Source organism: Heterocephalus glaber, unplaced genomic scaffold (genome assembly GCF_053883595.1).
Source record: "Heterocephalus glaber isolate CG9 unplaced genomic scaffold, H.glaber_assembly_v1.0 deba00000331, whole genome shotgun sequence".
Classification (NCBI taxonomy): domain Eukaryota; kingdom Metazoa; phylum Chordata; class Mammalia; order Rodentia; family Bathyergidae; genus Heterocephalus; species Heterocephalus glaber.
Genome location: NW_028258142.1, coordinates 39,740,871 through 39,759,074, shown reverse-complemented (window position 1 = coordinate 39,759,074; position 18,204 = coordinate 39,740,871). Strand labels below are relative to the sequence as shown.

The following is an 18,204-nucleotide window of genomic DNA, read 5'->3' as shown; positions in this document are numbered from 1 at the left end:
AAGTTGACACAATCAGTTAACTATCACAGGAAGAGTCACAATTTAAAACTTGCAAGATTTAACATACCAATCAAGATTTTCAGCTTCTCTTGAAAGCACTGGAAGCTCTGTGTCTTCTTACATGGTAATAACAGAGCTCACTGGTGGTGATACCTCCTCAGCCACACCTGTGGTATCACATCAGCCACTACTCCTTCATGCTGCCCCATCCCCCTTCCTTACTCATTCTTGTCACTCAACTGCAGTATTTGTGCCTGTGTACCTGGCCATACAAATCAAGAAAAAAAAGAGAGGTATTAAGTACTGGATTAAAATGTTGACATCCTGCTGGACCAGGAATCTAGGTGTTGAAAGAAAATAAAGCATTTTATATCAGGACTCTTGATCATTGAGAACAAAGACTTTGAAATCCCCATTCCCAAATAAGAAAATGTCTGTTTCACTTATCCTTACTTCCTTCTGGAGTCCAGTCAGTAAGATTCATTTATAGTCTTTAAAGACTGGCATTGTCTGTGTTTAGAGCCTGAAACTTTAAGAATTCAATAAAGAGGTAGAAATGCTTGAGGAAATGTGCCCTGGGCTTTGCCATCCTCTGAGCCTTTCATAATAGTGAGGTGCACAGGCTTTTGAAAGGAGATGGCATTCATCCATCCAAAGAGTAAGCAGTTGAGTAGAAAATGCTAACTTCAAGACCTGGTGCCCTGAAGACATTTAAATTCACAGTGGGAAAAGTGGTCAGCTGGTGCATGCCCCTCTGTCAAGCCCCTGGAAAGAAACTGGGGAACAGGAAGCTTTCAAGGTTTTGAACTCTGAGACATAACTGTTCCATTTGCTTTTGACAAAGTGCAATGTAATTGTAATCTGGTGACCTCAAAGGGGACACTTCGATGATTAAATTTTAGAGTCAAGAACCATGTATCTACCTTTTTCTTTTCATTTCCAAACCATAAAACTTAATGAGGGAAATGCAAGGCCTTGTGGAAGATTAGGATAAAATAAAAATCCTTACAAATAAAGAAGAAAAGCCCAGATGGTCTGATCAGGACTTTTTGAAGTTGGCTGGAGCCAGTGTTGCTGAGGCCCCAGCCATTAGTTTTTAATCTCCCATTGACAAGAAGAAGCTTCCCTGCAGCCTGGGATTTGGGACTTGTTATCTCCATTTTATTGGCCTCTTTGCCAAGAATAGCAGGGCCGATAAAACACAGACTTCAGTCAGCAGGGAAAGAGGGATGGACACTGAGGCCCTGGGGACAGCACAGAGCAGCCGCTCGTATTCCCCATGGAGGCAGAGGAGGCTGCTTATTTAATAGCTGATGGTGACAAAGAATGAAAGGAAAAAGCAGTCAGGTGGGGCAGGAAAAGGAAGATAAGAATGGAAAGAAAGAGAAAGGGAAAAACATAGGCAGAAAGGAAAGAAAGGGAGAGATGAATCTGAAAAGAAAGAAAAGAAACAAAGCAGGAAAGAAGGAAGAGAGGAAGGGAGGGAGAGAGAAAAGGAAAGATAGTTTTTAAAATGGATCAAAATTCTATTACACTTTTGCTGCCTGCTTCAGAAAGCAAAAGTATTGAGCAACACTGTAAGATAATTGTTCCTCACTTGCATTTGTGATGTTTATGAAGTAAAATGAAGGGGCTTTTTCTACCCTTATAATCACAAGGTGCTGTGAGATTTGTCCCTAGTCAATCTTCTTAAACTAGTACTAGACTTTTGTCACCTACTACCCCCAAGCGTAACCCTAACCTCTGAAATTCCTTCAATTCCTCAAATAAAATCTGCACAATCTAACTTCTCTGCTTTATTCAGGACGCTCCCCTGCCCAGATCCCACTCTACCTCTGCCATCTAACTAACCTGCATTTAACCTAAGATGCAAGTTTTTTTGTTTTGCTTTTTGAATAAGTGAAAAGGGAGGGGGGACACCGGATGATCAGTGATCTGAAAATATCTCGAGGTAATGGTTATCCTTGGATGGGGAGTACATGATTTGGGAACCAGAGAACTAAAGGAAAGGCCAGGAAAAGGTGATGCAAGAAGGGCTTGGCAGGATATTTCTGGAGTAATCTGTGAAAACCTTCTAAAACAGGCAGGTAGAGAAGCAGAGAACAGGGTGGGCTTGCACAACTGTAAGTGGCTACTGCACACCAATGTGACCCTCTGCTTGAGAGGCATCTGTGCAACAATCATTTGTGAGATGGTCATAAAAATTGATTTTCTGTGCTCAGTCAGAGTTTGTACAAGGTATCCTAATATCTCTACTGACTGCTTCTCAGGACCCTACACATTTCCCTAGGCAATGAGCCTGGAATCTTTTCCCAGTCAGATGGTTCCTGTGACTCACCCAATACAGATTCCACAGCAAATCCTTACTCAGCTTCTTTGAAGCTGTCAAGAAATATTCCTTAAGCCCTTAAACATCCAAAAGAATCTATAGGAAGGAGCAGTGAAACAAAGGCATAGGGCTTTAGGGAAAAAGACTACAAAAAACATTGGAGTAGTGTTCTAAATCTCTATGAGGCTATATCCATCCTTAGTTAAGTTGTTTAGGTCCCTCAGAGACAACATCCCTTCCAGGAAGTAAATGGCAAAGATGGGACTACCTATGTTCCTGTGTCTTTTTCTCTCAGTGATCTAACACAGGTCAAATGAGATCTAAAAGTTTTCAGATGATCCTGATATGTACATTGTGGTCTTTGAAGAAATTACTCAGATCTATGGACTAGATTAGAAAGATGTAATGTTGCTCTTAAATCAAACATTGAGAGACAAGTAGTATTACAAGCTGCTACTACATATAGAGACAAATATTATCTTCATTTTGGAAGCTCAAAAGACAGTCAGCCAAGGGACCAAACTGGTTCCTACTGGAACACAAGCAGTTTCAATACAAGCCCCTACTGGCTTGTGACTCAGATAGATTAAAATAGAAGACATTTTCAGGCAGGTGTTCTGGAAGATCTAAGAAAGATGAAAACTAAGGCCTTCAAGTATTTTAAATTGTCAGTTATTTATCAGGAAAAAGATGAGGACATCCCTAGATCCTGATTTGATAAAAGAAAATACTATAGTTTTTTCCAAAGTCACAGGTTTATAACATGTAGATGGTATAGTGTTATGTGCCCTCTCAGAAGAGCTTTCTAGCCAAGACATCTGCTCTGCTGAATTTTCTGACAGGGGTTATAATGTTTCTAGATCTAAGTCACAACTTTGCAGCCTTGAGGTAAAGTATTTAGGCCTTATTATATCTAAGGAAACCCAAAGACTGAGGGGAAAAAAGAATTAAACCAATTCTTTCCTTTCCACAGCCCAAGATTCTAAAACAGCTGAGGAGATTTCTAGAAATTACAGGCCTTTGTCACCTTTAGATAACATTATATCCTGTTATATCCTATTATATCCTGTGACCCATCTATCAGCTTATAGAAATACTCAAAAGACAGCCATATTTTAACCTGGGAACCTAGTTCCCACACTGGATTCCAGAAGCTCAAACAAACACTTCTAAGTGCCTGCCTATAGGACACCGCCTCAGTTTGTATGTTAATAAAAGGTGAGACAGCTCTGGGAGTGTTTCTACAAGATCAGTGTGCTGCACAACAGCTGTTAGGGTATTTAAGTCATAAATTAGATATTATAGATTCAAAATAATTTACTTTAAAAGCCCTAAACAATATAGTTAGAACTCCTTTGTTCTCTTTCAAGAGGCAAAAAGCAACCATTCGGGTTCTTTGATTATTGGTTTGATTTTTCTGCTTGATAATTTAGTAGGAGTCAGTCATAGCTTTTGTCTCTAGAGACATGTTTTGCTAAGTATTGCAGATTCACTCTGGAAAAGCTCCTGATCCTAAATGTCCTTCTACACCTGAGATGGTTAAGATTTAGTTCTTGTGCCATACTTAAAGACACTCTTCTGTCCCTTTTCCACTGCCCTGCCCCTGAGAAATAATACAGTTCTCAACAGTGTTTGGTTCAAGGCACTTCCCTCCTCTGTGGCTGCTGGATTTCAAGACAAAGCTTCCAGAACAGTGAGTCTCCTCTCCCTGGAATCCTTCCAGAGTAAAGCTGACCTTCATTTATCTCTGGGCCATATAGAAAATAGGTCTAGGTTTAATCCTAGAACTCTCAAGAAATAAATGTAAAAGTTTTAGTCCAGATTTATCTGCCTTTCAGCCCTTAGGCAAAATCAGAGAATGGTAAGAACAGCTAACCTGGCTCTGGCCACTTCTGCACCTCTAGTTAGCCACCACTGGCACTGGATGAGATAAAGTTTAAGGGTCACCTTAGATTGGGCACAGAACAAGAGGGATAGATAGCGATGCTTTCTTTTCCTTTGTTTTTTTTTTCTAAATGGAAAAAACTGTCATAGGTAGACATCTACAGCACAGCAGGTTGGAGCTTTGACAGGCCTTCTTCCCTCACTGTTTAGAGTGTCACCTAGTCTCTTCTATACCCAAACCTCACCTAAGGGCAACCCCCTCGAGGCATTTAAGTTTGTCCCTTTAGGAGAAAAAAATTACATGTGGCTATCAACTGTGGCTATAAAAACAACAATGAGAAGCCTGTGTAGCTGAGTCAGATAAGCTGCCAGCAAAAGGCTTGTCTTAAGACCATCTTTGCTTCCACAAGTGTGGAAGATTTTTATTTCTTTCAATTCTTATTGCAAGAGGTATCTGTTAATCTACAAAGTTCTGAATAGTCTTATTTACAGTTATAAACCTAAAGATTATAAAAGCTATTATAATTCAACTTGGCCAAATACATCTGAGTGCACTCTTGTTTATAAAAAAGTTGTCTTAAGTGTGTGTGTGTGTCTGTCTGTCTGTTCAATTTGTTAAAGCACATAGAGCTGTTATGTTTGAGTTTTTTTCTTTTGGAATTTTGGATTTTTTAAGATATCTGCCTGTAACTCAAATTGGCTTAATAAACTTAAAGACATGCTTCCCCCAGGTTGCCAGATGATCCAAATAATGTCAACTGGTTTTACAAATACAGTACATATTGTTGTCTATGTATAACTTGGGAATCTTTCATTGGTCAAAATAATGCATTGATTGTTATGATCTGGCTCTCACAAGTCATTTAAAAATTTGTTAAGATAATTAAATAAAGACTCTTGGGCTTAGGGAAACTACGGAACAGGACTCCCCTTGGTAAATAAAGGAGCAGCTGCCTGGAAAAGTTTATTCCAGCCTTTGTTCACAAAGGAGACCCCAATAATTTCTGCAGCCTCATGGGAAATACATTGCTAAACATATTATTGTGTTAGTATACATTGGTCATGGTCTAAGTTTTCTGTGGGAAAACAAGGTTTTGTTTAAAATGTTCTTGGTACAAAGCAAAATTAAGGGACAAAGAGTTTCATGTAAATGATAATCACTGTTATTTCATGGTATATATATCCATGCATTCTGGGTGTACAGGTATTCTAAGATATTGTCTATGGTAATGATCTTTTTTGACTCAGGTATCTGCCTTTCCCTAGCACTCCAGCTACTTGTGATAAGAGGCACATATCAAGCCAAAATGAGATAACCAATCAAATAATATTCTTCTTAAAAACTTTTGTGATGTATGCTATGTGTGTCACCACACTTAGGGATATTCAGTCACCAAACAGTTGAAACAATGTCACACACTAAAATTAGAGGCTAGACATTATGAACTCCTAAGGTACATTTATAGCCCAATATGTAATTCTAATTAGATGGCATCCTACTAAAGGATAACAAACAAGAGTTTCTTTATGTCATTTAATGTCTTGTGATCAGATGAAGGTGTTTGACTAAAAGACTATTCCATACTAAGATGGACATCTAAGTGTTACAAAGAAAATGTCATCATGATTGTCATGCTAAAATACTATATGTAGCTCTTGATCTTAAGTTTCTCTATAATATATAACTGCTGTCTATTAACATTCTTCAGGGATTCAACTACTAAAACAACCATGGTTGGTAAGAAATAATAGCCTTTTAATTGTGCTTTATACTTCAAAATTCTTGATGTTTTAACTATTATAATAGTTAAGGTCATTTCTCCTACTGAAATGCTTACGTCACTGATCTTCTCTTTAGGGTGTTCAAAAACTAAAGTTTGGAAGTTTGGAGACTAAAACTAGAAAGGTAACTGGGCTATGAGGACAGCCAATATTTTAGCCCTGGTCCCTCAAGGTCAACAAAAATCCAGGACACAAAGGAACCTGTCCTACAGGATTCTATATCTTTGGTAAGTCACTCAACCTCTTGAGCAGTGAGATTGTTAAGCACCAGAGGACAAAGGTACCTTTTGCCAAAGGAGGGTCACCAAGAGGGAAAAGTCTCCCATGCTTTCACTGAAAGCAACATGGCCAACCAAGGCTATGACCCATCCTGATGCCTGACACTGATAGAGAAGTTGAAAGGATTTATGCATGGTTCCAAAGTAATGCCTGAGGAGACTTAACTGACTTTGACAGACAGCAAGAGATTCATATTAATCAACACAGGTCTCACTTTAACTTGGTCTTAAACATGCAACAGAAAAGAATAACCAAAAGAGGTATAAAATAATGCCATAGTAAGAAAAGTAGATGCAAAAAGGGGCTCCAGTCACTGACCACTCCTGGAAATTTCTAGCTATACCAGTGGCTGACCACAGTTATGGATCATTAGGAAAAAACTATGGTGGAATCTATAAGAGCCAGCAGGTTATAATCACTATTTCAATTTCTAAGTATGACTTTCTTCCAACCTGCCCTTCCATTCTAGTGTGCTCTTGCTTCAATTATACATGCTCTAATTTCTTAAAAGTTTTGCTTATTCTTGCCTAGAGGCTCCCATACTTCAGTCATACAAATGGAACCAATGACAAAAGTGCTACAATTCTTTTACTGGGATCCATCAGATCGACCTTGTAAACAACTCATAACTGCTAAACTACTTCTGTAATGGATTCTGAAGTTCCCTGGGACTTCTTATCCTCCCTGTGAAAGGTTATTACTAGCTCTTCCAGGTGGAATCATCTGTTGGCTATACTCACAATATTTCTATTGATCTTATTGTTTGGCCCATCTATTCTTAACTGTCTTTCTGGCCTTGCCTCCTCCAGACTCAAAGCTATACACCTGCCCATGATGGAAATGCATGATGCCTATTGAGGACCTTTAGATAGACCTTCTGAAGGGTACCCCTGACTGCCAACCACAACTACAACCTCCTTCAGCTTGAAGTAGCTCGAGCAGTCATCGCCACTTGCCCCCTCATGGCAGTTTGGGATACTTTTTCAGAGAGGGGAATATTATAGATAGATGAGCTAGGTAGAAATATTATAGGCAGTCAGATAGGGCTAAGTCCTGGAGAAGGCCAGGACAAAGGTGAAACAAACCACAGCACCACATCAATTAGACTTCCTGGCTGTATGCACAGAATGGGACAGACCAACCTAAGCCTAGGGGATTTGCTGGAAGGTTATTGGCGGCTCTTGGTATTGTAGACAGCTAAGTTAGTTATAAATATTACAGCTGGTAATACAGGGCTGGGCTTTCAGCCCAGAGGACAATTGTGGCCCAAGGCACATTCACTGAAGGCCAGAACTGTCAAAGGAGAGAAACTACCTACATACCCTTGTGCTTCCCCTGGGGATAAATGGCAGTGATTGATATTCTAAATAGGCATCAATCACCTGGGTGGGGTGGTCAAGGTCTTAATCCAGCCTCTCCATGAAATATCCCTGACCCCCACCCTTACTGAAAATCCTTGTACACTTGCTACATGACTTGCTTCCTAATTGGACCTCTATTACCTAAGTGACGATGCTTGTAACCTTATTGGATAATCATGGCTGAGGCCCCCGTAGTACTCACATGTGTTTCACCCTATAAAACTTCTCTGTAAAGTGGGGTCTTTGGCTACCCACTCGGGACCTCACCTGCTCCTCAGGAGCTTTCCTATCAATAAATATCTTCCTACTTTTAACCTCAAAAAAAATATTCTAAATCACTAACTGGAGCCCTGGTATCCTGTTGATCCAGTGAACTTGCTGAAGTAGTCCTGAAAACTGTGAATCCATTTATTCAACTTTCTCAGCTCTTGGCCTTCTTTCTATCACTTCTTTCTATCACTTGCTCCTGTCCATTCTTATCAAAGGTTACTTTGAATCTGTTTTATTTTTAATCTGTCCTTACAACTTCAGGCTAATAATATTTTCCTATATTTTATTAAGCAAATCAGGAGCCATCAACCTGGAGTTCCCACATGCTACCATGTTCAAATCCTTTCCTGAAGCTGTAGAAATATCCTTCTCCCCATTTTTCCCTCTGACTCAGGGGATTAAGTATCTGTCCTCTATCAGGGCATTCCTCACCTGTTCTATGGAGCACAAATCCTCCCACCACCACCATCTGAAGGGCTTTACTCTCTCAGTTTTCGCTTTTTTGCCCTCCATTGCAAAATTTCTTTTCACTGAGTTGTTTGCATTTGCATATAAACATGACATTTCTGTATTAAAATAAAAATAAAATGATATAGCAATAAAACAAAAAAATCAACCTCCCATGACCTTATAGTTTCCTGCAAGCTACAGGACAAATTCTTGATTTCCTTTTATCCAACCTATTCACAGGATTGTCCAGCACACTATCTCTACTCCTTTAGCTCTTTTCATTTTATTACCCACTCACATTTGATTTCCTCTCTTTATTCCATTGAAACTGGTCCACAGGGTAGCAACACTGGATATAGCTCCTTAGGGCTATGCTCTTCCCTCTCTTGAACTTCGCTGGGGGCATCATCTACCCCTTGTTTTCCTCCGTCTTCCCTGATGTCTTCTTCTCAGTCTTTTCTATAGGCCCCTCTCCTCTCCCTGAGATCTGGCTGTTAGAATCCTTTTGGGGCTTTACACCTTCTTCTCTGCTTTCTTCTAGATCCTCTTCTTTTGTTAACAGAGTTTTAAGTGGCATTGGCATTTTCATACTTCCAAAATTCATATCCTCAATCTGGATTTTTCTGAACTTTAAAGGACTGTCTTTCAGAAACTTACACTGGTCTGTGGACCAGCTACGGAAGCAGTCCTAATCATTTTTCTTGAAATTACAAACTCTTCTTTCTACAGAAAAGATATTGGAGGGGCTGGAGATTTAGCTCAGTGATTTCACCACCTCCCTCGCAAGCACCAGGTCCCAAGTTTGATTCCTGGTACCAAAAACAAAAAGATAATGGAGATACGAGATTGTCCAAGACAAGGCACTTGCATACCAACTTTAAAATGTATTTTCTGCATATTTCCCAAAAGGAAAGAAAGGGGCTTGAAAAAAATTTTAAATACAAAAATTTAGTTTTTGAAAAAATAATTGTAGACAAATTAGGAACTAACTAGATTGGAGGAACATCTTTTTCAGTTAGGTTAAATCTTCCCAAAGATATCAGAATTCTATTCATCCTAAAGATTTGTTGTTTCAAATTGTCTGTCTAGTTTTTCAGCCCCCACAGTGGCTCCATTGTTCAGAAGCTACAGTTTAGGAAATCATGAGGAGAAATAATGAACCGCAATAAATTGGAACAACCACATATCCCAGTTGCTTCATAGAGCTCAGGTGAGGGAGTCCCTGCGAGGAGAGAGTTGTACTCCAAAGTGCTACAGTGAAGGATTCCATAAACCAAGTTCCTGTATGGCCATTTAAACTTGCATCCAGCAGGGTAAATGTCACTCAGTGGTGCTGGATGTGATCTCAGAGTAACTGCCTCCACTCCCTTAGCAAAGGCAAGGTATGGCTTCCTCTACTTCCTTCCTCTACCTTACTCAAAACAGCTTTCCTTTATATGACCTTCTATAAATCATTTCTCTTTCAAAAATTCTTAACAGTCATTTTGACTTGATTTATTCTCAATAAAAATATGGCAAGTGGCATATAGACTTTACTTTGGTACCATACCCTTCTACGAGCACACTCATTTCTTTATTTAACAAATATTTATTGAACATCTAGTCTCTCTTAGACACACAATTACATCATGATTTACTTTCAGATAAATTGAATGCCGAGGAGATTATTTTTTTCTTGGCTGCACATGTATGTATTTATATTTGTATTAATACACATGGACTGAAAAGATGAATTTCAAACCCAGTCTAAATTATGAAGTGTATGAATGAGATATATGTTCACATAATTATTCAGAAGGTTGAACATTAGCATCTTTAATTAAAAGCATCTGCCTTCTTCAGTGAAAGTATGTTTGTATGGCCACCTACAGTTAAATTCATACTCTTGTATTTTGTGTTTTACAGAGAAAACCAACTTAGCAAATGTTGCCATGTGTTAGTAGCACTATATCAGCAAGATCACAGGCATTAGTTACACAAATATTTAAATTTCAGCATTAAGGTATACATTGCAGTTGTTTTTCATACAGTAGATCATTGCTGTATTTGATGACTGTGATTCTCTCTCTCTCTCTCTCTCTCTCTCTCTCTCTCTCTCTCTCTCTCTCTCTCTCTCCCCTCCCTCCCTCTCTCTCTCTCATACACCAGTTGCCTATTACTTTCCTGCAGATAACCAGACCAGAGGACGTATATTTGCCGTCAAGATAGCTCACGCCTTCAGTAGCTCAGCAAGACAGTTTACGTGATGCCTGTGATTCCATTTGTCAAGGAGCTTTTATGAGGGAGCAGAAGATATAACTTTGCCTCATTTTTCATTTCCTGTTATCTCTCTGATTTTGGTTTTCAGCTGTTCTGTTTTCCTGTACCTCAACTGGAGCCGACATTATCAGAACACCACCTGCTACCACCACTGCAGCTGAGAGTCTGTCAGCAGTTCCAGGAGGAAGACACACCCTTCCAGAGCAGCTGGGAACTCCCTCTGGGGCAGAGCAAACCAAGTCCATGGCTCAGTCTATGTACACAGAGCAAAGTGAAGATACCCTACTACTAACTCAGTTCCAAGCAGGAACATTCCTGGGTTTGCAAAGCACTGTTAATGTTATGGAACACATTCCCATCTGTATTTCACTAAGTCTTCAGAGCAGCCTGAAAAACCATAGGGCTGGTACAACTATGCTCATTAGCACTTGTATGGAGGGCATGTTTTTTACATCCCCTGAAGTTAGAAATTCTTAGGTTTTGGGGTGCAACTCAAGGATAAGTGAAGGAGTCAGAGTCAATGATGGGGAACTCAGGCTAAGATGTATAAGGAAATGTTCACACTTGTTGTGAGTAGGAAGGAAACAAAAGTGAACTGCTGTGATTTAGATCCAATATATAATTTCTCAGATGAACAAAGGAAAGAACAGAAGAAGAAAACGTTTGGTAATAATGGAAAGGGAGAGAAAGCAGATAAACTGGGGATGACTCGGATCACATACTATGTGGAAGGAGAGGAAGGTGATGGCTGTTTTGTTTTTTTGTTTTGTTTTTTTTTTTGGTAAAAGGGATCAAACTCAGGACCTTGCACTTGCAGAACCACTGAGCTAAATCCCCAGCACAGCCCAGGAAGGTGATGGCTTTGGACGGACCTAGTTTAGGTTTTCCTGAATCTCAGAGTTTACTTCTCCATGCTAGACTATGACAAATATATCATCGGCATATAGATGCCATTGGTCCACCTCTCCTCCTTTGGAAGTCATAGTTCTCTTGATTACAGGGTCTCATTAATTCTCAAAACCATGATAGCAGGTCCTTATTAACGTAGGAGTGTGCGTGTTAATAGGGAGTCTTGCCCAGTCCACTAAAACAATACTGCACCAACATCTAGTGATAACTCTTGGACTTTGCTCTTCATTTGTATGTCACAATCTGACCACTGAATATCGGTCTTGATCATATACCCACACCTTTGAATCCTTTCAAAACAGGTTTCTGCACAATCCCTATCGTTCTTAGTATGGCTATGTAAACCGCTGGTGCAGGCTGTGGGTACAGGGTGTTAACAATCTGTTAAATGTAAAAAAATCATTTCCTAAGGCTACTGATTGTAAATCACTTCATCCACCTAAATTTTACATGCCATTTGTTTGTCCTACATCTAGCATTTTTCATGGTGATTTGGAGCCTTTTCTATTTGTTTTATAGCTATGAAATGGATATCTTCTAGGTTTATACTTGTTGCCATATTTCCTTAATATCTACTTTTAAATATTATAATTGAACCTATAGCAGAATCATTCTTACCAACACTTATTTAAATTAAATGGGACCTGAGGACCTGGTTTCTGAATCTCCCTTTTTCTAGTCTTTTCAACCTCCTGAACTCAAGCTTTTTCATGTGTGTGAAAGTAAGAAGTCATTGCCAAAGTGATTACAAGATATTTCACATTTCAGTTGTACACTGAGAACATTGTGCTGCAAAATAGTTTAAGCCATGTGAAGGAAGCAGTTAAGACTTACAGAAGATCCATTAAGGATTCATATTCTTGAACCCTTGAGAAGTTAACTCTGGCAATAAATCTGGGTTGAGCTTGTCACCCAGTCCTACATGTGGCTCTCTGGCCTATGCCACCTGCTTATACTTTCGGATGTCTTAGCCTAACTAGCCTGCTATATTGTTAATGCCATAGACTTGACAATTCACAAACAACAGAAATGTATTTCTTACAGTTCTGGAGGACAGGAAATCCAAGATCAAAAGCCTGGCCAAATCTGGTGCGTACCTGATACTTGGCAGTCTGTCTATCTCTGTGTCCTCAGATAGCAGAAGAGAAGAAGGAAGTCTCGAGGGTCTTTTTGTATAAGGTCATGAATTCCACTCATAAGGACTACACCATCAAGACCACCTTTTTATACCGTAACACTGTGGGTTACAATTTTAACATGAGTTCTGGAGGGATGTAAGCATTCATTCTCTAGCAATGGACTTCTTCCTTACATTCTTAACATTTTGCTTCTTCAAAATGCACTGATTCTGTTATCACATATGCTGCCATCCATTGTACAAGATGAAACTTATGATCAATTGTGGTCTAATAAACCACTGATACTAAAGATAGGTGACAACTTGCCATAGAAAAGACTTAAAAGGATGTTGCACAATGCTGAAGGTTATGGGCTGATAATGAAGGACCAATGATATGCATGGTGTTGTACCCCATAAGGCAAGAGAAGTGGGGGATGGAAGGCTGAGCACATGGACAGGCTATAATTGAGCCTCCACAGAAATAATCCTGCCCATTATGTCCTCCCTGAAGCAGAAGGAGCTCTAGGTATTCAAAGTGTACTATTGATTCCTTGCAACTGCTCCATCCAAAGTCATTGTTGAGTTTTTCTCAGAATTTCTGATAAGTTCAAAACTAAACTTGGGTGACTTACAGCAGTATTTCCTCAAGTGTGAAATGCTGCAGATAATTTTAGGTAGTGGACAATTTTGACAAATAAAATTGAATCACATAGAGAGAAAGTTATTCCCTTTTCAATTCTCTTTTGATCCTTCGGATGACACCAAGGATACATTCTCAGTCTGGAGTTGTACATCCTTAACACCTCTCTAACACTTGCTTTTTCCATGCTCTCTCTTTTTTCAGCAAAGAAAGTGCATGTTCGAAGCTCAGAGCCTTTGATGGACAATATTATGTTTCTAGCAATTAATAATGTTTAGTTATATTGTATTTATTTTCATTCTTGCTACCTCTTAAGGAAAATAATGCCAGCCGTGTATTTGAGAGAGTGAAATCAAATTTTCCTTAAAAAAATAAATTTCTGAGTTAGAAAGAGTGAATAGGTCTCAGGAAAAAATTAAGAAAGTGAAAATACAATAATACATTACAATTGATATAAAAACAATATTTACAGTGACATGCAAATGACTGGCAGCCAACACAGCCCTGGGTCACAGCCCACTCCCAACATTTTCACTTGTCTTCAGAATTCCTCTCTCACCTTTCCTGGCCTTTATGCTACCTTTTTGCCCAAAATAATCATGTAGTTGAAGTGCGCCTTGATTGACTTGACAGTAAGTACACAACCCTCTGGTGTTCATGCATTTCATGATGCTACTACAAGTCTCACTAAAAGCTCAGATGTACACAAGGGAATGAGCAATTTAGCTGAGAAAGTGAGCAGCCTTTGCCTTCAGCTAGGGAAGACAGCATGAGATGGTGGAGGAAGCTCATCAGTACAGGATGGGACTGTGTCCTCCTTCCCCCCTTCCCCTTACTGTCTGCCATTGCACAGAGGCACAGCATGGGGAAGAGAGAAAGATCACAGCCCATGTATTGGGGTAATTGCTTTCTTAGAATGAAATGGTATCTTCTTTTATTTCTCTTACTCTCATCTAATAACACCGGCCTACTGTATTCCCCACACTGAAATCTGGGTGTATAAATCTTCACAGGCACAGTGAAGACTTGGGTTTGCCTGTTGTTTCTCAATAGAATATAAGGGGACATAAAATGCAAGTGAATCAAGCCCTCAGCTAGCATTTAATTGATAAGAACTAAAGCTAATATTAGATAACAAATAAATGGTCTGTTGCACAGGCATTTAATTAAACACCAAATTAATGCAGTAATGACCTACTGGAACTAACAGCCAGAATGCTTTACTGCACTCCAGCATCTGGACACTTTCACCTTCCCATCCCCCTCCTCCTTCCCGCGCCTCACGGACAGATACATTATAAAGAAATACGTTCACTCATATCCTATGTCCTCATGTTTTCCTGTCCCAATTTATCACACATAATAATCTCCTTTGCGCAAGGAAGCTTGACTATTTAGCTGACTCTCTACACAGTCTTCCCCATCATATGTTCCAAGCCTCAGCACTCAAGACTATTTGAAACCCTAGTCTTGTAACCCTTGGCTGATTACATGCTGCTATGAAGATTAATTGCAGACAGTGTTTTAGATAATGGTTTCAGGGACGAGCATGCAAAATCATGAACACTTGAGGAATCGATACATGGCTTTGTCTGGGCCTATCTGGGGGCTTTCAGTCATACAACAAAACTCATAATAGATATAGGAAAGAGATTGACTCCAGTCAGATCGACTCTGCTCAGTCCTATTGGCTTTTGTGTGGCTCATATGGGCTCTCCTCATACTGGCATCTTCCTGCTGACTCCTGTCCACAGTTGAGACATAAACCCTGAGGGCACTTTGGAACACTGTTTGCATTCAGAGACTCACTGATGCCTGTGGATGCTTCCTCCCATGGTCCAGGACACCTCACAGTCCCGTGCTGGACACAAGCATCTCTGTGTAGGTGGAGAATTTCCTCCAAGTGCCAGCAGCTTTCTAACTGTGCATCATTTCAATACAGGCCTGAAACCTGGAAGTGGGTGACTTTTCTAGTACACTGCTGCAGGATTTGGAGGCCCTACATAATCTCACTCCTTACCCTTTGAGATTTGAAAAAGTAAGATTATAGTGTCTGTCATATGCAATATATCTACCCATGTGGGGTTTTAGTCTACAGTCTCTGAGATGAGAGGTCCCTATAGAGAAAGATATTTTAATTAGCAAGGAGTAATTTTCCCCAAAACCACCATCTGTACCTTTATTTCTTTGAGACAATTGAACCCTATTGGCTCTAGAAAGGACAGTATACAATGAAAAATCTGTAAGTATATCTATATCTATCTGGTATGCCTTTCATATAATATTATGAGTGACTGGAGATACAGACATAGCTGAGGCTGTGATGTTTTGTTTTATTGTGTTGTGCTTTGTGTTGTGTTTGTTATGTTTTGTACTGGAATTGAACCCAGGGCCTTTACACTGAGCTATATCCCAATTCATTCATTTCATTTGTTATTTATTTATTTATTGTGAGACAGGGTCCTACTAAGTCTCTAAGTTGCCTAGGTTGGGCTGAAAATTTTGATCCTCCTGCCCAGCCTCCCAGATTGCTAGGATTAAAGCATATGCCATTGTACCTGGTTTCAGAGTTAGATTTATTTTCCTTCAGGATTCTCTGATCTAATCTACCATATTCTATTCATTTTATGTACTTCAACATACCTCTTCCAATTCTGTCTTTACCCAATTCCCATGTCAATCTCTTCTCTGAGATCCTCAATACCTCAACCTTTCTCAGAACTTCTATGTAGCACTTCACACACACCAGAATATTTCCACTTCTTGAAATGATAACACTGAAAGTCAATAATAACTTCAATTAATTATTTTAAAAATCTGGTTCCTTTGGTATGGATATTGAGAGGAGAAAACTTCTAATGGCGGAGTTTCTCAAAAAAGTCAAGTGGCAATGTGAGAGGCCTGGGATAAGGGTATTCTAGCATCGTTTAACATCATGCATGTTGTTTTTTTGTGTAGGTTAATGCTAAGTGGGTGAGAGAAACATAGTCAAAGACAGCATATCCTGTAACTATTGACTTTAGTGGCATATGAAGTCTTCTAGTTGATCAAAAAATAATAACAGCTAATTTTTTCAAGAACTTTTCATATGTCAGGAGCTACTAAAACTTTAGGTAAAATATTTTTTTTTCAAAAAATAACACTTTGTATAGTTTTTCTGTATATTTGCTCAGTATTTTGTTTTCTCATTCATATATTAGTCAAAGGATGACTCTTGCCATAAAATAACTGAATAAAAGTATTTATTTAATACTTTTTATTAATAAGAGTAGTTTCTTTAAATTTTCAAATCATATTTAGCGTCAATTGTTCACACTTCTGTAGGATAAATTGGGCAAGTATTTATGCTCTTTTTGAAATAAATGACTGAAACCCAGCAACGTCTAAAATCTAACAACTTAGGGCTGGAACTGGAGAGGTCACTTGACTTTCAGGACAAGGTAGTTTTTTCTGGTATCACATTGTCCCTTGTCTTGAAAGGCTGCTTGCTATGCACACTGTTGAAAGAAAGCAGCCAGGAAAAGGCAATCATGTAACAAATTTCAAAAATAAATACATACAAAGATATTAAATTGTCTCCTCTAATTTTTGTTCCTCAGTCATATGTTTTATCCCAGGATAGCAAATTGTTTACAAGCAATTACAGTAATTAAGCATAAATACACCCCAGTGAGGCAAATATTATTATCTACTTTTTAACAGATGGGGAAGCAGAAGTGGAAAGAGCTCCAGAATGACCTGCACAAGGCCAAGCAGGATGTCTGCTGCAGACAGGGAGGGCCTGGAGCCTCAGACAGCCCGGCTTTGTCCTTAGACTTCTGGAAATCAATGTGTTTTGACATTTTTTTTAATAAAAGAGAAAGAATATAAAGGGTGAAGGTAGTTGTTCACAATGCCAGGGAGAGAGATGCCAGAGGTAGCAATTACCAAAAAGGAGACAGTTTAAGAGTCGTGCTGTGACATAGACCAAAGTCTCAGAGATGTCTCAGTCATGGTCCAGGATCATTGTCGGGCTCCCTCAGTTTAGCAGCAGAGGTCACAGAAGGAAAATGAGAGATTCTCCTCTAAGAAATAAAGTGGCCAAAGTTTTTTCCAGATTCGCATCTTAGAATGATCCTGATCTTATAAAATGAGGATTACTGGAACCACAGGATACAACAATGTGCTCATGAGGAGGACACAGTTGCCCTTTCTGAAGGGCTTTGGAATTTGTGATTCAAACGCATAGTTTCATTAATATTAGGAAAATTATACCCAGGGAAAAACAATGAAAGACAAGAAGGCTAACTCTTCATGCTGAGTCTTTCTGCCCATTATCACATTTGACAAACAGTTTGAATTCAAGCAGAAAACTTACAGCCAAATAGAATCAGACAGCAATGAAACAATGGTGTTAAGTTAACAAAATTCATTTGAAATGAGAAGTCAGCAGGAGAGGTTCATGCCATATACCCGAAATCCAAAACAGTGAAGCCAACACAAATTCTTGTCTGATTTTTTTCTGTTGAAACATTTGGGAAATTTTTTATCCTATTTGTCATCACTTATCAATGTAAAATGGATGCAGCCTCTAATAAAACAAGGGGGATTTGAAAGCCTCCCTCTGACAGCTTTATGAAGCTGTATGGAGAGGACAGCAAAGTATCTAGACACCCATTTCTGCAGAGAAATTTCTATGGGCCTGGTTATTTCTATGAAAACTTATACAGCCACTATATACTAGCCATGAAAAAGGGAGGAAAAAAAAGGATGAGAAGGAGACAGAAGAAGAAAGAAACAGACATACAGACAAAGGGAGGGAGAGAGAGAGAGGACTTTATTTCCAAGATAATTGGCCTGCATATGTACATGTCTCGGGAATGCTTTGAATACGTGTATCTGTCGCTTTCAATTTTCTCAGCAGATGCAAGAAGATATTGAG

The 18,204-nt window shown here is 39.2% G+C and overlaps 1 long non-coding RNA gene across 2 annotated transcripts in view; it reads left to right on the top strand.

The window, feature by feature from the left end:
- The window catches only part of LOC110344042 (uncharacterized), an 84,548-nt gene extending 68,169 nt beyond the window's left edge, over positions 1-16,379 (top strand). For both annotated transcript variants that reach the window (XR_015443915.1, XR_002386313.2), the window contains 2 exons: positions 6,072-6,222; positions 10,703-16,379. This is a non-coding gene — a long non-coding RNA (uncharacterized LOC110344042). The remainder of the gene's footprint in view (positions 1-6,071; positions 6,223-10,702) is intronic.
- Positions 16,380-18,204: the final 1,825 nt, after the last annotated feature.